This window comes from Nyctereutes procyonoides, unplaced genomic scaffold, assembly GCF_905146905.1.
Source record: "Nyctereutes procyonoides isolate TBG_1078 unplaced genomic scaffold, NYPRO_anot_genome, whole genome shotgun sequence".
Taxonomy (NCBI): domain Eukaryota; kingdom Metazoa; phylum Chordata; class Mammalia; order Carnivora; family Canidae; genus Nyctereutes; species Nyctereutes procyonoides.
The window spans coordinates 23,921,726-23,943,016 of NW_026575036.1; positions in this window are offsets into that span (position 1 = coordinate 23,921,726).

Sequence of the window (21,291 nt, forward strand, 5' to 3'; positions counted from 1 at the left end):
TCCACAGGTTAAGGACTCAGTCCCACAATACTGCCCTCTACTCCAGGGGCCAATTGCAAGTGCAGGCCATTTTTTGTGCTTCTGACTGACTGGCTGTAAATCAGGGGTTCCCACAATCCCCTCCTTGGGTTCAATTAATTTTCTAGAGCAGCTCACAAAACTCAGGAAACCAGTTTACTCACTAGATTACCAGTTTATTACAAAGGATATTAAAAATCATAAATCAACAGCCACATAAAGAGATACACGATGCAAAGTCCCAGGCAAAGGAGCTTCTATCCCTGTGGACTCTGGTGCCCAGCACAGGGGCTTGTGGTAGCATTCTGCGTCACCCACCTGGAAGGTCTCTGAATCTGTCCCTTTGGAGTTTTTATAGAGGCTTCATTACATAGGCACGATTGATTAAATCATTTGCATTGGCAACTGATTCAAACTCCACTCCCTCTCTTCTCTCCAGAAATCAGGTGGTGACATTGAAAGTTCTAACCCTCTATTCATGGTTTGTTCCCCTGGCAGCCAGCACTACCCCCTCCATCTTTAGGGGTTATCCAGAAGTCACCTCATTAAAATAAACTCCATTGTAGTTGAAAGGGGCTTGTTATGAACAGCAAGACACCCATTTCACCTTTATGGCTCTGAAGCGGTTTCAGGAACTGAGGACAAAAGACCAAATATCATGTTGAAAGGTGCTCCCCTTGCTCTCACTGCTCAGGAAATTCCAAAGGTTTTTGGAAGCTGTGAACCAGGAACTGAGGACAAAACCCAAAAATGCATTTATTAAAAATCACAACATCATAGGCTTAATATCCTTATTTCACACAAGTTAAAAGATAACTCAGAAATTGTAAATAACTTGCTCAACGACACATAGCTAGTAAGCAGATAAGTTAGGATTTCTACTAAGATACTCTGGCTGTAACTACAGGGTTCTTTTGTAGTTGGCCTCATCCTTTTTTCGGTGAAAATTCCAGATGGTCCCCAATTTACAATGGTTCAACTTACAACTTTTCAACTTCATGATGGTGCAAAAGTGATACACGTTTAGTAAAAACATACTTCTATTTTTGGATTTTGATCTTTTCCCAGGCTAGCAATATGCAGAGAGAGAATCTCTCTCTCTCTCTCTCTCTCTCTCTCTCTCTCTCTCTCTCTCTCTGTTTCTCATGTTGCTGGATAGTAGCAGAGAGTCACAGCTACCCAGGTCACGAGGGTAAACAACTGCTATAACCATTGTGTTTTTCATTTTCAGCACAACATTCAATAATTTGCATGAATTATTCAACACATTATTATAAAATAGGCTTTATGTTAGATGATATTATCCAACTGTAGTCTAAGTGTTTTGAACATGTTTAAGGGACTCTAAGTTACCTATGATGTTTTTGATAAGGTTAGGTGTATTAAATGCATTTTCAATTTATGATATTTTCAACTTACAGTAGGTTTATCAGGACATTACCCCACTGTAGGTTAAGGAACATCTATCTATCTAAGCATGTATACCTGTTTTAAAAATATGTTATTATTTGAATACTGCAGATCTTCACTGTATTAGAGGAGAAAGGAAAAGAGACATGTCCTATTTTATAGGATATTACTATAAGCAATATAGATACTGTGTACAATTAAAAATTAGTTCAGGAGTGCACCTGGGTGGTTTAGATGAAGTGTCTGACTTTTGATTTTAGCTCAGGTGTGGTGAATTCAAGCCCCAGTTTGGACTCCATGCTATGTGTGGAGCCTACCTAAAAAATAATAATAATAATAATTGGTTCAAAGAACTGTGCATCTAATCTAGACAACACAAGGTCTGTGATAATTAAATGATTTGTCTAAAGTCATGTCACATGGTGTTAGTATAGCCAGATCTCTATTGGTTAAAGGGATGGGAAATGTGACTGCTGGAAGATAGCAGGAGGGGAGGTGCCTTGCCTAAGTGACACAGCAGATTGGTGGTTCTAGATGAGAGTCATCAGGATTCCCAGTAGAAAAGACTTGGAAAGATAAATAGTTGTCATCTATTGATAGAATGTTTTCTTTATTTAACATTTATTGGGCACTTATTCTGTGCCTTGGGGTTCAGAGATCGATATGAGAGAAACTGGCCAGAGCAAGGTGGATTAACAGAACTCCACGTACTAGACTAATTGAAAGGTCAGGATTCCAATCTCTAGGGAAATAAGTGAGCAGAAACATCCAGTACAGCTCTTTCAAAGCAGAAGCCCAGTGCTGGATACTTGGTCCCCAGAAGCAGGGGAAGCTGTGACTCAGCAGGGGATAACCACAGAAACTCAGTGGCCATCACTAGGACCCTAAATCCTGGGTCTCATGAGCAATAAAAGAGACTCAGGAAATGGGAATCAGAATTCAGAACATAAATTACAGCTGCCCATGCACAGGTATCTGATCTATTCTTCACCAAATAGGTGACCTCAAGGGAGACTTCACATTGGGAATGAGCAGTAATAGGGAGCGCGTATTGTGTGGCAGTTCTATTTTGCAGGTGTGGTAGCAGCAGGAGTTGCAGGGGTGAGTTTTTGCTACCAAAGTAGCAACAGTATTGGTTTAAGTGAGGGTGAGTCCCTGGCTTTAGGTGCCTGGTGGCAGCAGCACTAGTAGTGATGGTTTTTCACTGGACCCATTCTTTGGGATGGTTATGGACACTATTCCTGGAGGTATAGTCTCAAATCTATTTCTCCAACCCTTCTACTCATCCTCTAATAAAATAATTTTCTATTTAAACTAATCAGAAGGGGCTCTTGTTTGCAACCAAGAACCCTGACCTTTGTCTCTGGCTTGTGTGGAATTAGGGCCTAAGACTAGGCTAAGGCTAGCTTCGTGACGATAAGAACCCAGAAAGCAGGCAGATCCTGGAGAAACAAGGGAATTGCAAGGGAAACCTGCACAGGATCGATTTCCATAAGAGCTGCAGTCCTGGAGCAAAATTCTCAATACGTAATGTAGCCAGGGAAATATAAACTTAGCATATTTTCATTTCTTGGTTGAAAAGATCGTGTCAATATAAAGCATTATGTATCTATATTTTGTATAAACACAAACACAACACTTTGGTGAAAACACTGAATAAAATTTACATGAAGATACAGCCTTTTGGTTAACAATCAGCTTAAAGGTTAAACACTAGCTACTTTGCTTAAAGTTGCACACAAACTGAATACACATCACATTGTGAAAGGTACTATGCTATGCAATCTGGGGCAGTAAAAGTAAAAGCAGTATTTACTGCAACATGATTTGTTTATAATATAAATATGTATATGTATATTATAATTATATATAATTATAATTATATAATATAATATAATTATATAATATATAATAATATATAATATAGTGTGATATAATAATATATTATAATATATAATTAATATAATATATTATATATTATTATGTATACATAATATTATATAATATATACATACATATATTATTATATATTATTGTGTATTTTTACATAGTATTATAATATTATTATGTATATTTCATCTGACTGTTTCATTCATTCATTTATTTTGTCCACTATGTGGTCCTGCATCATCAGGTACTTGTTGGATGCAACCTGAGCATTCAATCAGCGCCTCATATCATCTTCAACATGCCTGATAGTAAACTCATCATCTCTCCCACATGTGAAATCCTCTCCCGATGTTTCTGTTTCTTCTCCTGCATCAGCAATCTCCCAGACAGACTGACTTGAGGTCTCAATGTTTTATTTGACTACTCTCTTGTCCATGTTCAGTCAGCTTCTAAAGGTACTTAACTTCTGAGTCTTCACCTTTTTAATTTCATCCTGTAGCTGGCCAGCACTAGGTTCATATTTTAGAGAGAATCCCAACTTTCAGTTTTAGGAAAAATATAGGTGATTTGGAAAATGGCAGGAATATTTTAATGATAAAATTTTCTACTAGAGCAGTGGTTTTAAAGCAAACTAGCAAATCTGAGATGCAGAGTAGCACCAACCTACATCCAATTCTGAAAGCACCAAGAACATCAAAATCTAAGTTAGTACTAAATATCAAAGAGAAGCTGAAGTGCTATAGTGTTGTGATTTCTCTGTTAAAGGAGAATTTACCTACATTTAAAAGCATGGTTTGATAATCAGTCTATTTAAACAATGCCTAAATCCATCCACTGTGGGTGCAGTGTGGGTTTCAACAAAGACATGGTGATCCTTTTGTCTTTTTGCACAGTTCAAATTTTATTCTTTAATTTTCTGAAATGTGTCAAATACCAATAGCCTCTGGGCTGCTTATAAAATATTTACTTAAAAAATTATGCAATAAAAAATCCAAACAGCAGCTGAGCTCATAAATAATTTAGCAAATGGCAAACTGACTTTTACTCATGTGCACAGGGCCATCCGCAGAGATGCTGCTGCTGTGAAACCTGAAAGCAAACATAGTGTGAGACAGTTCTAGCAACCAAAGCAAAATACGAATGGCCTTCCTCCCTTTTCTGTAAAATTTGCATTTGGGGTCAGAATTTGTGTCTGTCTTAGTTTATTATTATTTTCACAAAATGGCATTATCTCAGCTACTTAGGTCTCTTGAACTTCTTTCAAGTAAACAGAGTGGCAATCGAGTGGCAATATTTTTTTTTTTTCCGAGTGGCAGTATTTTGAAGAGAAAATGGATTTCCTTTGGCCATTGTCTGATGGGCAATCAGTCTGGTGTATGTGGTTCCACCCCCAAAGCTTTGGGTGGAGTTGGTAGGTAGATTTTTATGGTACCTGGACCTGAATTCTTTTAACTACTTACTAGCTCTAGGCTTGAAATTCAATTTAATTTACTACTATGAATGCACAATTTCTGTGAAGCTGTAATTCAGTATCTGCGACGCTACCCCTCAATTTATATGCAGAGAAATAATGTGCTTTAATGGAGGATTCTTGCTAGAGGCACTGATGGCTGGGTGCAGTCTCTCCAAGAATGCAGTGTCCCTTCGCTATTTTTTTCCTTCCCTTATGTATCTGAAGTGAAAGCCTCTAGTGGATTACTCTTTTTGAGATGTATGAAGGCCCAGGGAAACAAGGAAGTGTGGACTGCTTTATCAGTGATTAGATTACAGCTACACGGTCATACATTGTGGCCTAGCTGGGTTTTATTTCAATGGGGATTTTACTTTTAACATTTTATCTAACTTTAAAATGTTTGCTGATGATATCAGTTGTAAAAATAAATGAAATGTTATTTATTCATTACAAAGGTGAATGACAGGGCAGCCCTGGTGTCTCAGCGGTTTAGTGCCGTCTTCAGCCCAGGGCCTGATCCTGGAGACCGGGGATCGAGTCCCACGTCGGCACCCCGCATGAAGCCTACTTCTCTCTCTGCCTGTGTCTCTGCCTCTGTGTGTGTGTGTCTCCCATGAATAAATAAATAAAATCTTTAAAAAACAAAAACAAACAAACAAACAAAAAAAACAAAGGTGAATGACATTGAAATATAACCTCTTAGTGTCTGATGGCCAGGTTTATAATTACTCAGTTGCATATTTGTTGATCACTAATATAGGAAATGAGAAGTAAGACAATGCATATTAGCTACAGAAACCTCTAGAAATATACCTCTATCTTCTTTTTCAAAGATGTATATATCTACTAAAATGGAAATATTATGGAAGGTTAGCTTGTAATTGCTTTCTGGTTTTCTTCGTATCCTTTCCTTTTTATTTTTGCTTTCCTAGGAAACCAAGTAATGGAAAAACAGCTGTTGCAGTGTCTTGCTCAGAACTCAAGTGTCATAGGTTAAAAGCATATATTTTTGGCTTTCACAAATAATTAATATCCTCTAGGCATTGTATTTGTGTATTATGCAAGCTTTACTATGAGAAAGGGGAGGCTATTTCTGTTTTCCTTCCATATCAGTGAAATTCTGTTTCTCTCTTTCTGTACTCCCAGAACGGATGCCCCATCTCAAATGGCAAGTAATTCTATATGATGATAAATATTATTTTTATTTACTATTACTGGTTGACTTTCTTACCAAGAGAGTATTCATCATCTTTACAGAACCAGCCATATACTTTTCCTTCCTCTTTTAAGAGGCACCTCTTCTTCCCTTTTTTTTTTTTTTTTTAACAGGGTCACTATGGAACTCCATCCTTGCTGCTACTCCACAGACATGCAAGTTTCTGTCTTGGCTCAAGCTCTTTGCGCTTCTCCCAGGTATCCGCATGGAGTACCCTCTCACTTCCTTTAGGTTTCCTTTTCAAAAATTTCCTTATCAGAGAGGCCTTTTGACCAAGTTATAGAAAATAGCAACCTTCCCCAAACCCCATACTTTCTATTCTGTTGATGCTTTTTTTATGTTTCTTCATTTAATTTTCCTGACATATTATATTTCTCAGGGTTGTTTGTTGTCTGTGTTCAACCATAGAATGGTTGAGGACAAGAAAGTCGCCTATTATATTAATATTCTATGTATACTTTGTCTAATATAAAGTCTGGCACATAGTAGAGGCCCAAATAATATTTTCAAATGAATAAATGAATCAACTAGATATTGATTGAACACTTTGTGGGTGTCAGATACAAGGATAGATTCTGGGACATGACTGTGAATACAACAGACTTGTTTTTTGTCTTTGTGATGTTTACAGTCTAGTGGGCAAGAACGTGATACTAGCTTCCCTTTCTCATGAATGAAAGTTATATGTATTCCTGTAAACTTCAATATGCAAATATTAATTGCTCCAAATCTCCAGAAAGCTCAATCTTTTACAATCACCCTGCCATAGTCCTCTGAGTCTTGATAATAAATTATAATCAATTCTTGTTGTTTATAGAAATTATATTCTGTAAAGTTGTCATGAACAGTCAATGAGTCAAATACTGAACCATTGCCTCTAAGGGAAATACAGAGTTAAGTTTCTGTAAGACTAGGGCCACAACATTTTCATTAATTACTCGATATATAACCTTGCTTTATGTGTGTTTCTCTTCTTTTTTTTAATATTTCTTTTATTTGTTTGAGAGAGAAAGAGAAAGCACAAGTGGGGTAGGGGAGGGGCAGAGGCAGCTGGAGAAGCAGAGAGCCCAACACAGTGTTCAAACCCAGGACCCAGAGATCATGACCCCAATCAAAGGCTTAACTGACAGAACTACCCAGGCGCCCCTCTTTTTTGTTTAAAATTTTTTTTTTTATTTTATTTGAGACAGAGAGAACATGAGCAGGGGGAGAGGGGCGGAGGGAGAGGGAGAGAGATAAGCAGACTCACCACTGAGCAGGGAGCTGGCATGGGCCTTGATCCCAGAACCCTGGGATCATGACCTGAGCTGAAGGCAGACACTTACCTGACTGAGCCACCCAGGCACCCCATGTGTGTTTCTCTTTAAAGATAACTTATTTAATATATATTGTTGATTCATCAACTTTGAACTCATGGCCAACAGCACTATAGCTCATGCCTGAATAAAGTTTATCTAGCACATGTGTTTTCTCTGTAAGGCACATCATAGCCTTGTGCTAGGAACCTGGGACAGCATTTCAGCACTGTGCTTGTGAACTATTTAAAACAGTGATATCACCAACAAAAAAGCAAAAATATGAGAAAAATATGGCACTAAATAGATTTCAAAAAGGGCACTTGTTTATAGAAGGAAGGAAAGCTGAAGCAAGAACTGTGTCACCTTATTTGACCTCAGCTGGGAACTTGCTCATGGTGTGACTCAGATTTTTTGCTGCTGAACACATGTTCACAAATGACCACAAAAGTGTCCACAAATATTAATTTGGGAGTTACAAATAAATTTTAGCAAATAGGCAAATTTGCAAATATAGAATCTGCAAATCATTAGAATCAGCTATATTTAGAGAGTAAAGGAAAGAGAAGAATCTAAGATAGTTTTTAAGTATCTGGGCTTGATAGATGATAGAGGAGTAGCAATGCTAGTTTTGAAAGAAACTTGTGAAAGAAATTAATGTTGATTGGAGCTCTGGCTGCTTCCCTACTGGACTTAACTAAAATTTGAGCAAGAACCAAAACTTTTGTAATTTAATGACTCAACTGGAACTACAGAAGAGGAAAAAAAATGAAGCTATGTCTGCAAAGAAAAAGGAAAAAAGGAAATCCAGTGTTTAGGCACTTCCAATAATTCATTTAATTTTGGCAAGACGGCCAGTTGCTGTGATTTTGGCTCAATCAGTTCTGGCCCTCTGATTTTCTTTAGAAAATCTGGTGTGTTTCTCTACTTGTAAAATATTTTTAAAAGAAATTTAAGTAGAAGTTATTTTAAATATGAAGTATAGAAAAAAATATCACAATTCATGTGCTGTTTGGTTCTCTATTGCTACACAGCAAGCCATCCCTAAAGGTAAAGATTTAGAATAGTAACTATGCTCATGATATGATGGATTAGAAGGAATTCTGGCTAAGTCCAGAGGGGATGGCTTCTTTGAAAGGGCTTCAGATTTTATGATGGTGGCTCCAACAGCTTTTGAAAGCTACAGTAGGTTCAGGTGGGGCTGTATGTTTGGGGCCTCAATTTTATCTTTCACCTGAGTTCCTCACTTCACCTTACACTGTACCTGCTGGGCCTATTATGTCCAAGATGACTTCTTCACAGACTTGTTTGGAGCCGGGGGTGGGATGGTTGGGAACGACTGGGCCTCTCTTTCTCTCACTCTGGGCACATCATGTCCACATGGCTAGCTCGGGCTTCCTCACAGTATGGTGATCCCTAGAGTGGTCAAATTTCTGGTTTTTCCCCAAAAGGAACATTCCAAGAGACAGAGCTGGAAACTCAGTTTCTTACAGCTTTGGCTTAAAAAGACAGACACAGTTTATGTTCACTGTATTCTATTGTTATGGCAATCACAGAGCCCACCCAGAATCAAGAGGAAGGGACATCACAGAATCAAAGCCCATGCTTGGTTTAATGCTTGCAATATGAGTCTTGAACAAATAAAATTAACTGTTGTAGTGTGAAAAAAAAAAAAAAAAGAGGAAGGGACAGAGACCTTGATCTATTGAAGGGAAGAGTGACAAAGAATTCATGGCCATTTTCAATCCACCGTGTGTACCCACTGCTGAGATTTTTTTAAAAAGATTTTATTTATTTATTCATGAGAGACACAGAGAGAGAGAGAGAGAGAGAGAGAGAGAGGCAGAGACACAGGCAGAGGGAGAAGCAGGCTCCATGCAGGGAGCCCAACGTGGGACTCCATCCCGGGTCTCCAGGATCAGGCCCTGGGCTGAAGGTGGTGCTAAACCACTGAGCCACCCGGACTGCCCACCACTGCTGAGATTTAATAGATCTTAACATTTTCTCCTTATTTTCTTTGTATCTTTCTCCTAAAGAAATAAAGCATTGCAGATAGAGTGCAAGACCTATGGCTCCATCACATCACTCCTTTCCCAAAGGTAATCATTTTCCTGAGGTTGTGTTTCAGTCCCATTCATTGATACTATATAACTTTATCTAGTCACAGACAATATATTTGCACATATTTGCAACTTTCTCTTTGTACTGTTAGGCTATGTATACATATTTGTACATGTTGCTGTGGTTCATTTATTTTAACTACTAAATAGAATTCTTTTGTATGGATAAACTATTATTTATCTACACGTACACACACTTTCTCTTATTTAAAAAAATGTTGCTGCAAACTCCTTGTACGTATTTTTTCCTGCTACAAGTGTAAGAATTTCTCTAGGATTACTCTGTCCAGAATGGGAGCCATTAGCTACATGCAGCTATGGGGCACTGGAAATTCAAATTGAACATGATCTAATTATAAAGTACATACAAGATCTTGAAGATTTAGTACAAAAGTACATAAAATACTCCAATACTTTTTAGTATTGATTACATATTGAAATGAAAATATTTTTTAATATGTTAATAAACATTAAAATTACTTTCACTTGTTTTTTTACTCTCTTAATGTGGCTACTAGAGAATTCAAAATTATAATTATGGTTCACATTATATTTCTAATGGACAGAATTGCTCTAGGGTATATGATTAAAAGAGTTCTTATCTTTAGCTTTACTAGATATTGCCAAATTGCCCTCCCAAGTGGTTGCACCAGTGTATTTCTGCCAAACAGTGTGTTACAAGAGCTTCTGTTTCTCATATCCTCTCCAGTCCTTGTTATCAGACATCGATCTCTGCCAGTTTTATAAGATATGAAATAGTATCTAATCATTGTTTTAATTAGGATTTCCCTGATTACTAGTGAAGTTAAGAACTTCTTATATGTTTATTGATGATTTTCCTAATGATGGTTTTGCCTTAAGATCCATTTTATAGTTTTTTTAAAAAAATTTAGGTATAATTGACATAACATTATATTAGTTCCAGATTATTAAAAAGAAGCAGTAGTCCCAAAATGGAGTCACTTTTGCTAAGCCCCACCAAGACTTAATACTTAACCTGAATGCAGTTTCACCCTCCCCCAGGAGTAGAATTTTTAAGCCAATCAGTCTAAAATTTCCTGACTAGCACTAGTGAGGTAATCTATGTGATAAGAACCCTGCCTACTTTTAAAGGAAGATAACCTTATAAAAATAATTCACTCTTTTAATTTCCTTCTCCCATCCTCCCTCTGCCTATAAAATCTTTCAATTTTATACAACTCCTTGGAATTTCCTTATACCTGCCAGATGGGATGGCCCCCAATTCTTGAATTGTTTATAAAGCCAGTTAGACCCTCAAATTTACTCAGTTGAATTCTAGTTTGTTTGTTTGGTTTTTTTAAGATTTTATTTATTTATTCATGAGAGACACAGAGGGAGGCAGTGACATAGGCACATTTTCTTTGTCTATTCACTTATTGATGGACATTTAAGTTGTTTCCATGTCTTGGCTATTGTAAATAATGTTTTAATAAACTTGAACTTGATTCATTAAAATATATATATTTTATGCATATATCTTTTTAAATTAGTGTTTTTGTGTTTTTTTTTCAGATAAATATCTAGAAGTAGAATTGCTGGGTCATATAGTAGTTCTATTTTTAATTTTTTGAGGAACCTCCATACTGTTTTCCAGGGTGGCTACACTAACATTTCTGGACATTTCATTACACTTCTATCAACAGTGCACAAGGCTTCCCTTTTCTCTTCATCCTTGCTAACACTTGTTATTTCTTACGTTTTTTATAATAGCCATTTTAGCAGGTGTGAGGTGATATCTCATTGTGGCTTTTATTTGCACTTGCCTGGTGATTGATGATGCTGAGCACCTTCTCAAGTGCCTGTCGGCCATCTATATTCCTTCTCTGGAAAAATGTCTATTCAGATCCTCTGCCCATTCTTAAATTGGATTGTTTGGTGATTTTTGGTATTGAGTTGTATGAGTTCTTTACATATTTTGTATAGAAACCCGTTATCAGTCATTTGATTTGCAAATATTTTTTCCACTTAATTGATTGCCTTTTCATTTTGTTGATTGTTTCCTTTGCTGCACACAAGCTTTTTAGTTTCGTGTAGTCCCACTTGTTTATTTTTGCTTTTGTTGCCCTTGTTTTTTTGTGTCAAATCCAAAAAATTATTGCTAAGATAAGTGTCAAGGAACTTATGCCTGTGTTTTATGGTTTCAAGTCTTATATTCGAGACTTTGATCCATTTTGAGTTTTTTTTTTGTGTGGATATGTGGATGGTAGTGGTCCTTTTAATTCTTATGTATGGGGATCCCTGGGTGGCGCAGCGGTTTGGCGCCTGCCTTTGGCCCAGGGCGCGATCCTAGAGACCCGGGATCGAATCCCACGTCGGGCTCCCGGTGCATGGAGCCTGCTTCTCCCTCTGCCTGTGTCTCTGCCTCTCTCTCTCTCTATGTGACTATCATAAATTAAAAAAAAAAAAAATAATTCTTATGTATGTAGCTGGCCAGTTTCCCAGCACCACTTATTGAGATTGTCCTTTCACCATATAATATTTTTTAAATTAATTTATTTCTTTGGGAGAAAGAGAGAGTGAGAGTGCGCATGCAAACTGGGGGACAGACAGAGGGAGATAATCTTCAAGCAGACTCCTCACTGAGCGTGGACCCAGACACGGGGCTTGATCCCACAACCCTCATGAGATCATGACCTGAGACAAAACCAGGAGTTGCACACCTAACCAACTGAGCCACCCCGGCCGGGGCCCCCTTTGCCCATATATTCTTATATATTCATTCTTGTCTTCATGTATGTTCTTGACTCCTTTGTTAGAAATTAATAGTCCATATATGCATGAGTTTATTCCTGGGTTTTCTAGTCTGTTCCATTGATCTATATTTGTTTTTATGCCAATACCATACTGTTTTGAAAATTGTTTCAAAAGATTTTATTTATTTATTCATGAGTGTCATAGAAAGAGGCAGAGACACAGGCAGAGGGAGGAGAAGCAGGCTGCATGCAAGGAGCCAAATGTGGGACTCAATCTCGGGAATCCGGGATCACGCCCTGAGCCAAAGGCAGATGCTCAACCGCTGAGCCACCCAGGCATCCCAAAAATCTTTTTATCTAGTTTTAATATAGCAGTATCTTTTTTGGATTAGTTTGCCAGGTTTACTGCATGCCTTTCCATATCTTTGTTTTGAGTGTGTATCTTACAAACATTGTGTAGCAAATATTTTTATAATACAATCTTATAATCTGTATTTTAACTCAAAAGTTTAGTCCATTTGTATTTATGTTGACTAGTGAAATGTAAGGATTTAATTTCTGCCACTTCATTTTCACTTACTGCTTATGATGCTTTTCTCTTTGCTTCCTCCCACCTTTTCTTCATTCTACTGAAACGAGCTTTTTATATCTGCCCCTCTTCACCTTTTTTCTCCTTGATTTAGAAGCTATGCATTCTGTGTCCAGTATTTACTCATCACTTGTAAAATTTTAGCATGCATAGTTGATTTACTGTCTGATTTAACATCTCTACTTCACTCCTGGAAGGATACAAGGACTCCCAATACCCCCTGTGGCTTTTAATACTTTATTATCATCATGTTTTAATATCCCCTGAATTAGTCATTCTTATTATGACTATTCTATAAAGTCCACATTTATTTGGGTTAGCTAGATGTTTAACAATTTACTTGCTTAGTATTGCTTCGCATTTCACTCTATTCTTTTGGGTTTGACTCACTGCTCTCTAAAATATATATCCTTTAGTAGTTCATCAGAAAGACTCTACAGTGAACTCCTTTAGTTGAAGTTGTCTGAAAATGTCTGAGTTTCCCAATCAATCATGAAAGATACTTGCGTCATATAGAATTCAGAGTATACAGTTATTTTCCTCTAGCTCTTTTAAGATACTCTTGTGCCTTCTGGCTTTGAATTAGGGTGACCTAGCCGTCCTCATTATGGCGACTTTCAAATTTCAGAACTAGAAAGTCCTAAGTCCTGGGAGTCCCCTCAGTTCTGGACAGACTGGAATGTTTGATCATTCCACCTTGAATGTCGCAGTTGGGAAATCTGATACGTGCCTAATTTTTGTTCTGTATTTTTTTTTTTTTTGGTTGTTCTTACTCTTAGGGTTTTCTCTTTGCTTTTGGTGTGTGTATAAACTTGGTTGCCAGCATTCTGGGAACTGGGGTGGGAGGAGGGTACTGAGGGAAGCAGCATCTCACTGCTCCCTGTATAAACTTTAATTCTTTTGTTTTCAGTATGTGCCCTCAGCAGGTCTTGTGTCCTCTAGTCCAGAGCTTATTTGGTTTAATTTTCCCTCTTCTGCCTGGTTAAAAAAGTGGCTTAAAAAAGTGGTTGCTTGACCACTTGGGTGTCAGAGAGTGTTTGAAGCATTAAATCCTACCTTTTAAAGGCTTCCAACCAGTCCTCATCCTTGCAGGCCCTTTAGGACACCTGCACCTCAATTCTGAGGCTTCCTGGGGTTCAGTGGCAAGAATTACCTTGCTTCTTTGTAGCTTCTCCTCCCCACACATCTCCCTCTTACCACCAACACCACAGATTTAGATTTATGTTGTCTCCAACCCAATAACCAACGCAGTTACCATTTGTAGATTTGTAGATCTGGGTTCCAGCTTATAAAATTTCTGTTGGCACTTGTTATCTTTTCTCCTATTGTCTTGTCCTTACATATTTAAGCCTTTTTTATCTCTTCATTTTCATTTTGGTGGGGTTTCAGGATTAGACATAAAGGCTTAAAAGTTAAATGTGCCATGTCTTACCAGTTCTCAAGGACAATATAGTTTTTTTTTCTAAAATTTCTATTTAGTGCTTTATAAAATCTCAAATTTTACTTTTTAACTATCATTTTTTAAAGATTTTATTTGTTTATTCATGAGAGACACAGAGAAAGAGGCAGAGACACAGGCAGAGGGAGAACGGGCTACCTGTGGGGAGCCTGACAGGGACTTGATCCCAGGACCCCAGGATCACAACCTGGGCCAAAGGCAGATGTTCAACCATGAGCCATCCAGGCATCCCTAAAATTTCAAATTTTATAGTACGATTTTATTTTCTCAGTATTTTGGTAATACATGATTCTGATCATTTTAAACTTTCTGGTTTCATTGTCTTGTCTTTTTCTGGCTGTTTTTTCATCTCAAGTCTTTGCGTGTGTCTTACTTTTTGTGTCATTTAGCACTCACTAGTGGCAGGTGGTTTCTTATGTTTGATTATTTTGTATTGTGGACTTCTTTGTTTTTTGATCATCACATGTGATGTGTGTTGAGGGAGTGCCCCTCTACAGTGACTGTGTGTACTACACAAACGGAAGCACTTGCATGGGACAGGTTTAATGATGATTTCTTGACACGGACGCTCCTTGACCATGAGAGTTGAGCAATTTCAGTCCTGCACTTGCACAAGGCACAGAACCAGGGATTTGACTTCTCAGGAACATGTTTTTTTCACCCAGAGAGAATGGCTTCCTTGCCTGCTCCCTGCTTTTCTAGAGTACAGTTTCACTGAGGGGTAGCCCTTTGAGATTCCTGGTTTTTTTTAATGCAGAGATTTCAGTTCCAACCTCCTCTCACATGGGCCTGAAGAATTCATCTTCTATTGCTTCTTGAGATGTTAAAACAAAGAGGATTATGGAGAGTAGTAAACACTCCCCAGAGTATTGCAGCATCTGCTTATGTAACTACTACTCTAGTTTTCAGTTCCTGCTTCATCTCTGCTCCTGGAATTTATTCTTTTTTTGCAAGCTTAGATACACACTCACTTTTATTTGTTTTTGTTTTTTTTAATTATGAATATTTTTTATTTTTGTATATTTTTTATTGGAGTTCGATTTGCCAACATATAATACCCAGTGCTCAGCCCGTCAAGTGCCACCTTCAGTGCCCGTCCCTAAAAACTACAGAACACTTCTGAAAGAAATTGAAGAAGACACAAAGAGATGGAAAAATATTCCATGCTCATGGATTGGAAGAATTAATATTGTGAAAATGTCTATGCTACCCAGGGCAATTTACACGTTCAATGCAATCCCTATCAAAATACCATGGACTTTCTTCATAGAGTTGGAACAAATAATCTTAAGATTTGTGTGGAATCAGAGAGGACCCCGAATAGCCAGGTGAATATTGAAAAAGAAAGCCAGAGCCGGCGGCATCACAATGACGGGGTTCAAGTTGTACTACAAAGCTGTGATCATCAAGACAGTGTGGCACTGGCACAAAAACAGACACACAGATCAATGGAACAGAATAGGGAACCCAGAAATGGGCCCTCAACTCTATGGTCAACTAATATTCAACAAAGCAAGAAAGACGATCCACTAGAAAAAGCACAGTCTCTTCAATAAATGGTGCTGGGAAAATTGGACAGCCACATGCAGAAGAATGAAACTAGAACATTCTCATATACCATACACAAAGATAAACTCAAAATGTTTTTGTTTTCTAAATGTCTGTAGAGAGAATTCTCCATGTATTCTTGATCTACCCTCTTACCACAATCCTATTTCTTTGTTTTCCTCAAAAATACACTAGGATTCTTAGTGTGGATAGATAGAAGTAAAAAAATGCAAACGTAGAGATGAAAAGAATGAGTAGCACTCAACATTGTAACCACCGAAACACAGAAGATGCCTTTTATGCAGGGAAACAAACCATTTTCTAAGAAAGATAGTTAATTTAAAGTGAAGGGTATACTGGAAAATGATAAGAAAGCAGTTAAGAACTAGATTTTTAGATAAGCAGCAGTTTAGGCAACATATTACTAAGTTTCAATTTCATCCAGCTTACCTCAAGACACAGGGAAAATCAATGTTTATACTCTGTGTTACAAATCTATTAGCTAACAAGAAGAATGCTACCATTCTCATAATTGTGTTAAATTAAGTAAAAACAAACAGGCTTGCATAAAATTTTATTAGAGACAGAAAATATGTGAAAGTGTTAGATTTTGAATGTTCTGAAGAAATACTGCCAAGTTTCTGTACTCCTCCTCTTTGAATTTAAGAATTATATGTTCATATTCTTATCTTGAAATTTTAACAATATAAAGATAGTTTATTTTGACATTCTACGAACTTATAGACCTAAAATCTTCTGAGAGGAAAAAATTAATATGATCAATCAAAATGTTACTCTCCAAAACAAACAAAATACAGAAAGGCAGAGATTTGGGGTAGAGACGATATATTAATTCTCTATTGCTACTGTGACATATTACCATAGACTCAATAGTTTTAAACACAGGAATTTATTATTTGTATAGTTCTGTTGGTTAGAAATCTGACATGAGTCTTCGGATAAAATCAAGATGTCAGCAGGGCTGTATTCCCCTAAGAGAGGATCTAAGAGAGGATCCATTTCTTTGCCTTTTCCATTTTGTACAGACTTGGCCCACAGACCTTGGCCCGTGTCTGACTCCCCTTCCTACATCCTGAAAGCCAATAACACTGCATGTCTCTGATACTGATCTCCCTGTAACTCCCTCTTCTACCCCTCTTTTCTACCTTATAAGCCTTTGTGGGGGCACCTGGCTGCCTCAATTGGTAGAGTATATGACTCTTGATCTCAAGGTTGCGAGTTCAAGCCCCATGTTGGGTGTAGGATTATTAAAAAAAGAAAACAATTACTGTGATTACATGGTGTCCACCTGAATAATTCAAGATAATGTCTCTAGTTTAAGTTCAGTTGATTAGCAACCTTAATCCCCTTTTACCATGTAACCTAACATATTCATAGTTTCTGGGGTTTAGGATGTGGACATCTTTGATGGGCCGTTATTCTGTTTTCCACAGATGGCAGATTACACATTAGACAAGCCAAGTTTGAAGGTCTCCAGTGAAATTCCTTGTATGTAGCTATAAAAAAATATACCTGGAGCTCAATAAAAAAAAAGTGGTGATGCAGATTTTATGAGGTATTGATGTATTCGTCGTTGGAGCTGAGGTTATAGAGGAGCTCATGATGTTAGGGTGAATAGGCTAAGAAGAGAAGGAAGAAAGAGATGTAAGGGAAGGGTCGGGGAGAAAGATCAAGGATAGAAGGTATGGGGAGGGAAATAAATTTAAAAGATGAGCAACATACACACTTTGGGGGTCACGCTGAGACACACTGAAGGAATTCACTGATGATTTTTATTTGATCACAAAGCGATGGTTCAAGTCATTTGCTACCAAACACAGTGGCAAGGATCTTAAGGAGGCTGATGATGTTTGAAATGGTTACTGAGCACTGAAGGAAGGCAAGCTGACTAAAGACTGGTTATAAGACTTGTTGAGTTGTATCTGGGGCTTAGCTGAACTTATTCCAATATTATAAAAGGTTGACGAAAACAAATTCTCCAAGCTTGATAATTATAGATCTATCTAATCTAGTCTTGTCATGAAGACATGAAGGTATATATAGGGTTACTCATGAGTTAGATCACAATTTATGTCCTTATTCCTTATCTCATAGGGAAAAATATTCTGAATTATAAACAAACTAAAAGACAAACCTTGACTCTTGATCCACTGATGATTCATTCATCTGTCTTTTAGCAACCTGGTCCCATTTGTTGTCTAACTTTTTTTTGACTCTACTCCTTATCTCCAGGGTCTAGGTTGCCAGTTTTCTCACTGACTCAATACCTTACCTTTTGACCTTTATTTATGACCTTCTTTTTTCATTTGAAATACAGGCTCTCTTTCTAATGCTTCTGTCAATAGCACTTAACCTGAAATGCTGTGTGCATGCTTTACCAAGAGGACTTCAGTCCATATTAATTTCTCTCTTCTTTGAATTCCTGTATGCCCACAGCTGCACCACCATCTAAGGGAGTCATTAGCTGCGAATTAACTTGCATTCTCTCTAGCTTCTCATGTGGTAGTTTTCTCAGAGCTCCTATTACTCATTCAATTTATATATATATATATATATATATATATATATATATATATATATATTTATTTATTTATTTATAATTTTATTTTTATTTTATTTTATTTACCTCTTATGTGCCAAGGACCTTTTCAAGAGGCTGGATATAAAGTCATATTCAAAACAGAAGCAGGTATTATTTCTACTTCTGAATCTCCCAAATCATAGTGCAGAGCCTATGATAGGCACCTAATAACACATGCTGTTGATTATCATATGATGCAAGGTATGTGTCAAGGCTACACTTGATGCTGGTATTGAAGTCTGGAATGAGAATCCAGGGCTCCACTCTGCTAAATGTGTGCTTTTTCTTGAAAATCCATTGGCAGGACCCAGATGCTTTCCAGAGAACAAAGAGATGCTGAGTAGAAGACTGATTTTAGGCTTGGAATGTAAATGCTTCAGGTGATAACAGACATTTGTCAGACTAATGAATGGGCAGGGAAACCAAAATACAGGCTGCAGAGTATTCTGAAATTATAGGTCACCATACTGAGGGAATATAGAAAGGAGCATTCTGGCTTTCCTGGAAACTGAAAGACACCCCAAGTCTGCAGCAATTTACAGTAAATTTGAAGGTGCTTTGTTGAGTTGTCTTGTAAGTAGAAATAATATAATTTATGGAGTTCCTGGGACCCACTCAAGATGAAATTAAGCAGATTCAAAAACTACATGGTTAAAATTTGTTGTATAAGATGAGGGAAGGGTAGAATGGACCAATGGACCAATCGACTCATATTGGCATCTTTGGATCTCCTCTTTCCATGGCCCAAGAGTAGAGAAGATTTGTTCTGAGAGCAATAGCTCTTTTTTTTCTGCAGACAAGATAACTTCGTTACATGCACATGTTAAGTGTATGTGTGGTGCATTTAAGTGTGTGGAGAATGCTGACTTTGTACTGGGGTGAAGGTTAACTGACAAACAACTCTAATTATGAGGCTGATAAGCTAAGATTAGATATAACTATGGGATGAAAATTTTAATAAGGAACGGAAAAAGGAAATGGAAAAGGAGAGAAAAAAACAAAAAAAAAGGAGAGCATGAAGAAGTTAAAAAATAAAAAAAAAATAAACAAATAAAAAGAAGTTAAAAATAATCTTTTGTAGTTTGATAGTTGGTGGAAGCATCTGCATTTGTGTGGTCGTGGAAGCAGTGAATCAGAGGAGGTCCACAGAGAGGGGTTTTGGGGTTGGTCAAGAGAGGTTGGTATAGCAGCCTGTAGAATTTGACCAAGCTTGGAAGTTTTGGAAGAGATGAGTTCAAGTGTTTACTGGTGAAGAAAAGAGAGACTATGAGCATAGAGATATTTAGGAACAAGCTCAGGGCATTAGGGACCTTCAGGAAGAGAAATTTCATTTCATACTGGAGGATGATTATGTTGAATTTGACAGAAAAGACCAGGACCTTGTCGTATTCAGAATTACTCTGTAGGGAAAATATCAGCACTGTATTTATTTTCCAGATGAGGAAGCTGATTTCTAGAGTGACATGTTGCTAATAGATGGAAAATTCAGGAGTTGAATCTCACTTTTAAATATACATAAGCCCCAGGGCACCCGGGTGGCTCAGTCAGTCAGGTGTTGACACTTGGTTTCAGTTCAGGCCATGATTTCACTGTTGTGAGATTGAACCCTGAGTCATGCTCCCCACTCAGTAGGGGGTCTGCTTGAGATTTTCTTTCTCTCCCTCTGCTCCTCTGCCCCCATTCTCTCTCACTCTTTCTCTCTAAAATAAATAAATATATCGTTTAAAAATAAATACATAAATAAAGTTGTGCCTGTCTATTGGGAACTCCACCTGGGTGACTTTCCTCTGAATCACTTTTTCCTCATATCTCTGTTTTTCCTCACTAATGCTTTTTCAGTACCCAAGTTGAAAGGCTTAGAGTTGCCCTGCCTCCTCCCCATCCTTTATACTTCAGACTCAGTCCTGTGAATTATTTCTTTAAAGGTTTTTCAAAACTATCCTTTCTCTTCTGATCCTCCTTCTATCTTCTTCCACCTTACCTATAATTTCTGATTCTTCTTCTCTGGACAATTGTAAAATTCTTCATCTGGTATCCTTAATTGTAGCTTCTTCAACTCCCTTTAATTTTTTTTTTTAAGATTTAATTTGTTTATTCATGAGAGACAGAGAGAGAGGCAGAGACACAGGCAGAGGGAGAAGCAGGCTCCATGCAGGGAGCCGGACGTGGGACTCGATCCTGCGTCTCCAGGATCAGGCCCTGGGCTGAAGGTGGCGCTAAACCACTGAGCCACCCGGGCTGCCCCAATTCTCTTCAATTTATCTTAAGTCTCATTGATAGATTTTTTAAAAATTAAATTCAATTAATTAACATACAGTATATCATTAGTTTTAATTTTTTTTTAATTTTTTAAAATTTATTTATTTATGATAGTCACACAGAGAGAGAGAGAGAGAGGCAGAAACACAGGCAGAGGGAGAAGCAGGCTCCATGCACCGGGAGCCCGATATGGGATTCGATCCCGGGTCTCCAGGATCGAGCCCTGAGCCAAAGGCAGGCGCCAAACCGCTGCGCCACCCAGGGATCCCTATATCATTAGTTTTAGAGGTAGAGTTCAGCTATTCATCAGTTGCATATAGTACCCAGTGCTCATTACATCAAGTATCCTCCTTAATACCCATCACCCAGTTACATCTGACCCACCTCCCCTCCAGCAACCCTCAGTTTATTTCCTATAGTTAAGAGTCTCTTTTGGTTTGTCTCCCTCTCCACTTCCATCTTATTTTATTTTTCCCCTCCCTCCCCTTATGATTTTCTGTTTTGTTTCTTAAATTCCACATATTAAATCTTATTGATAAGTTAATCACTCTAAAATTTTAGCTTCAGATATACAGCTCTTCCGTTCAGAAACCTTTGATAGTTTTCCACTGCTCAGTAAATCAAGTACAAACTCACTAAAAACAGTTAAGTAATAGTTATTGAGCATTTACCATATTCTAGGCACTGATTGCAGCGCAAAGTTGAAAGCATTTCTACA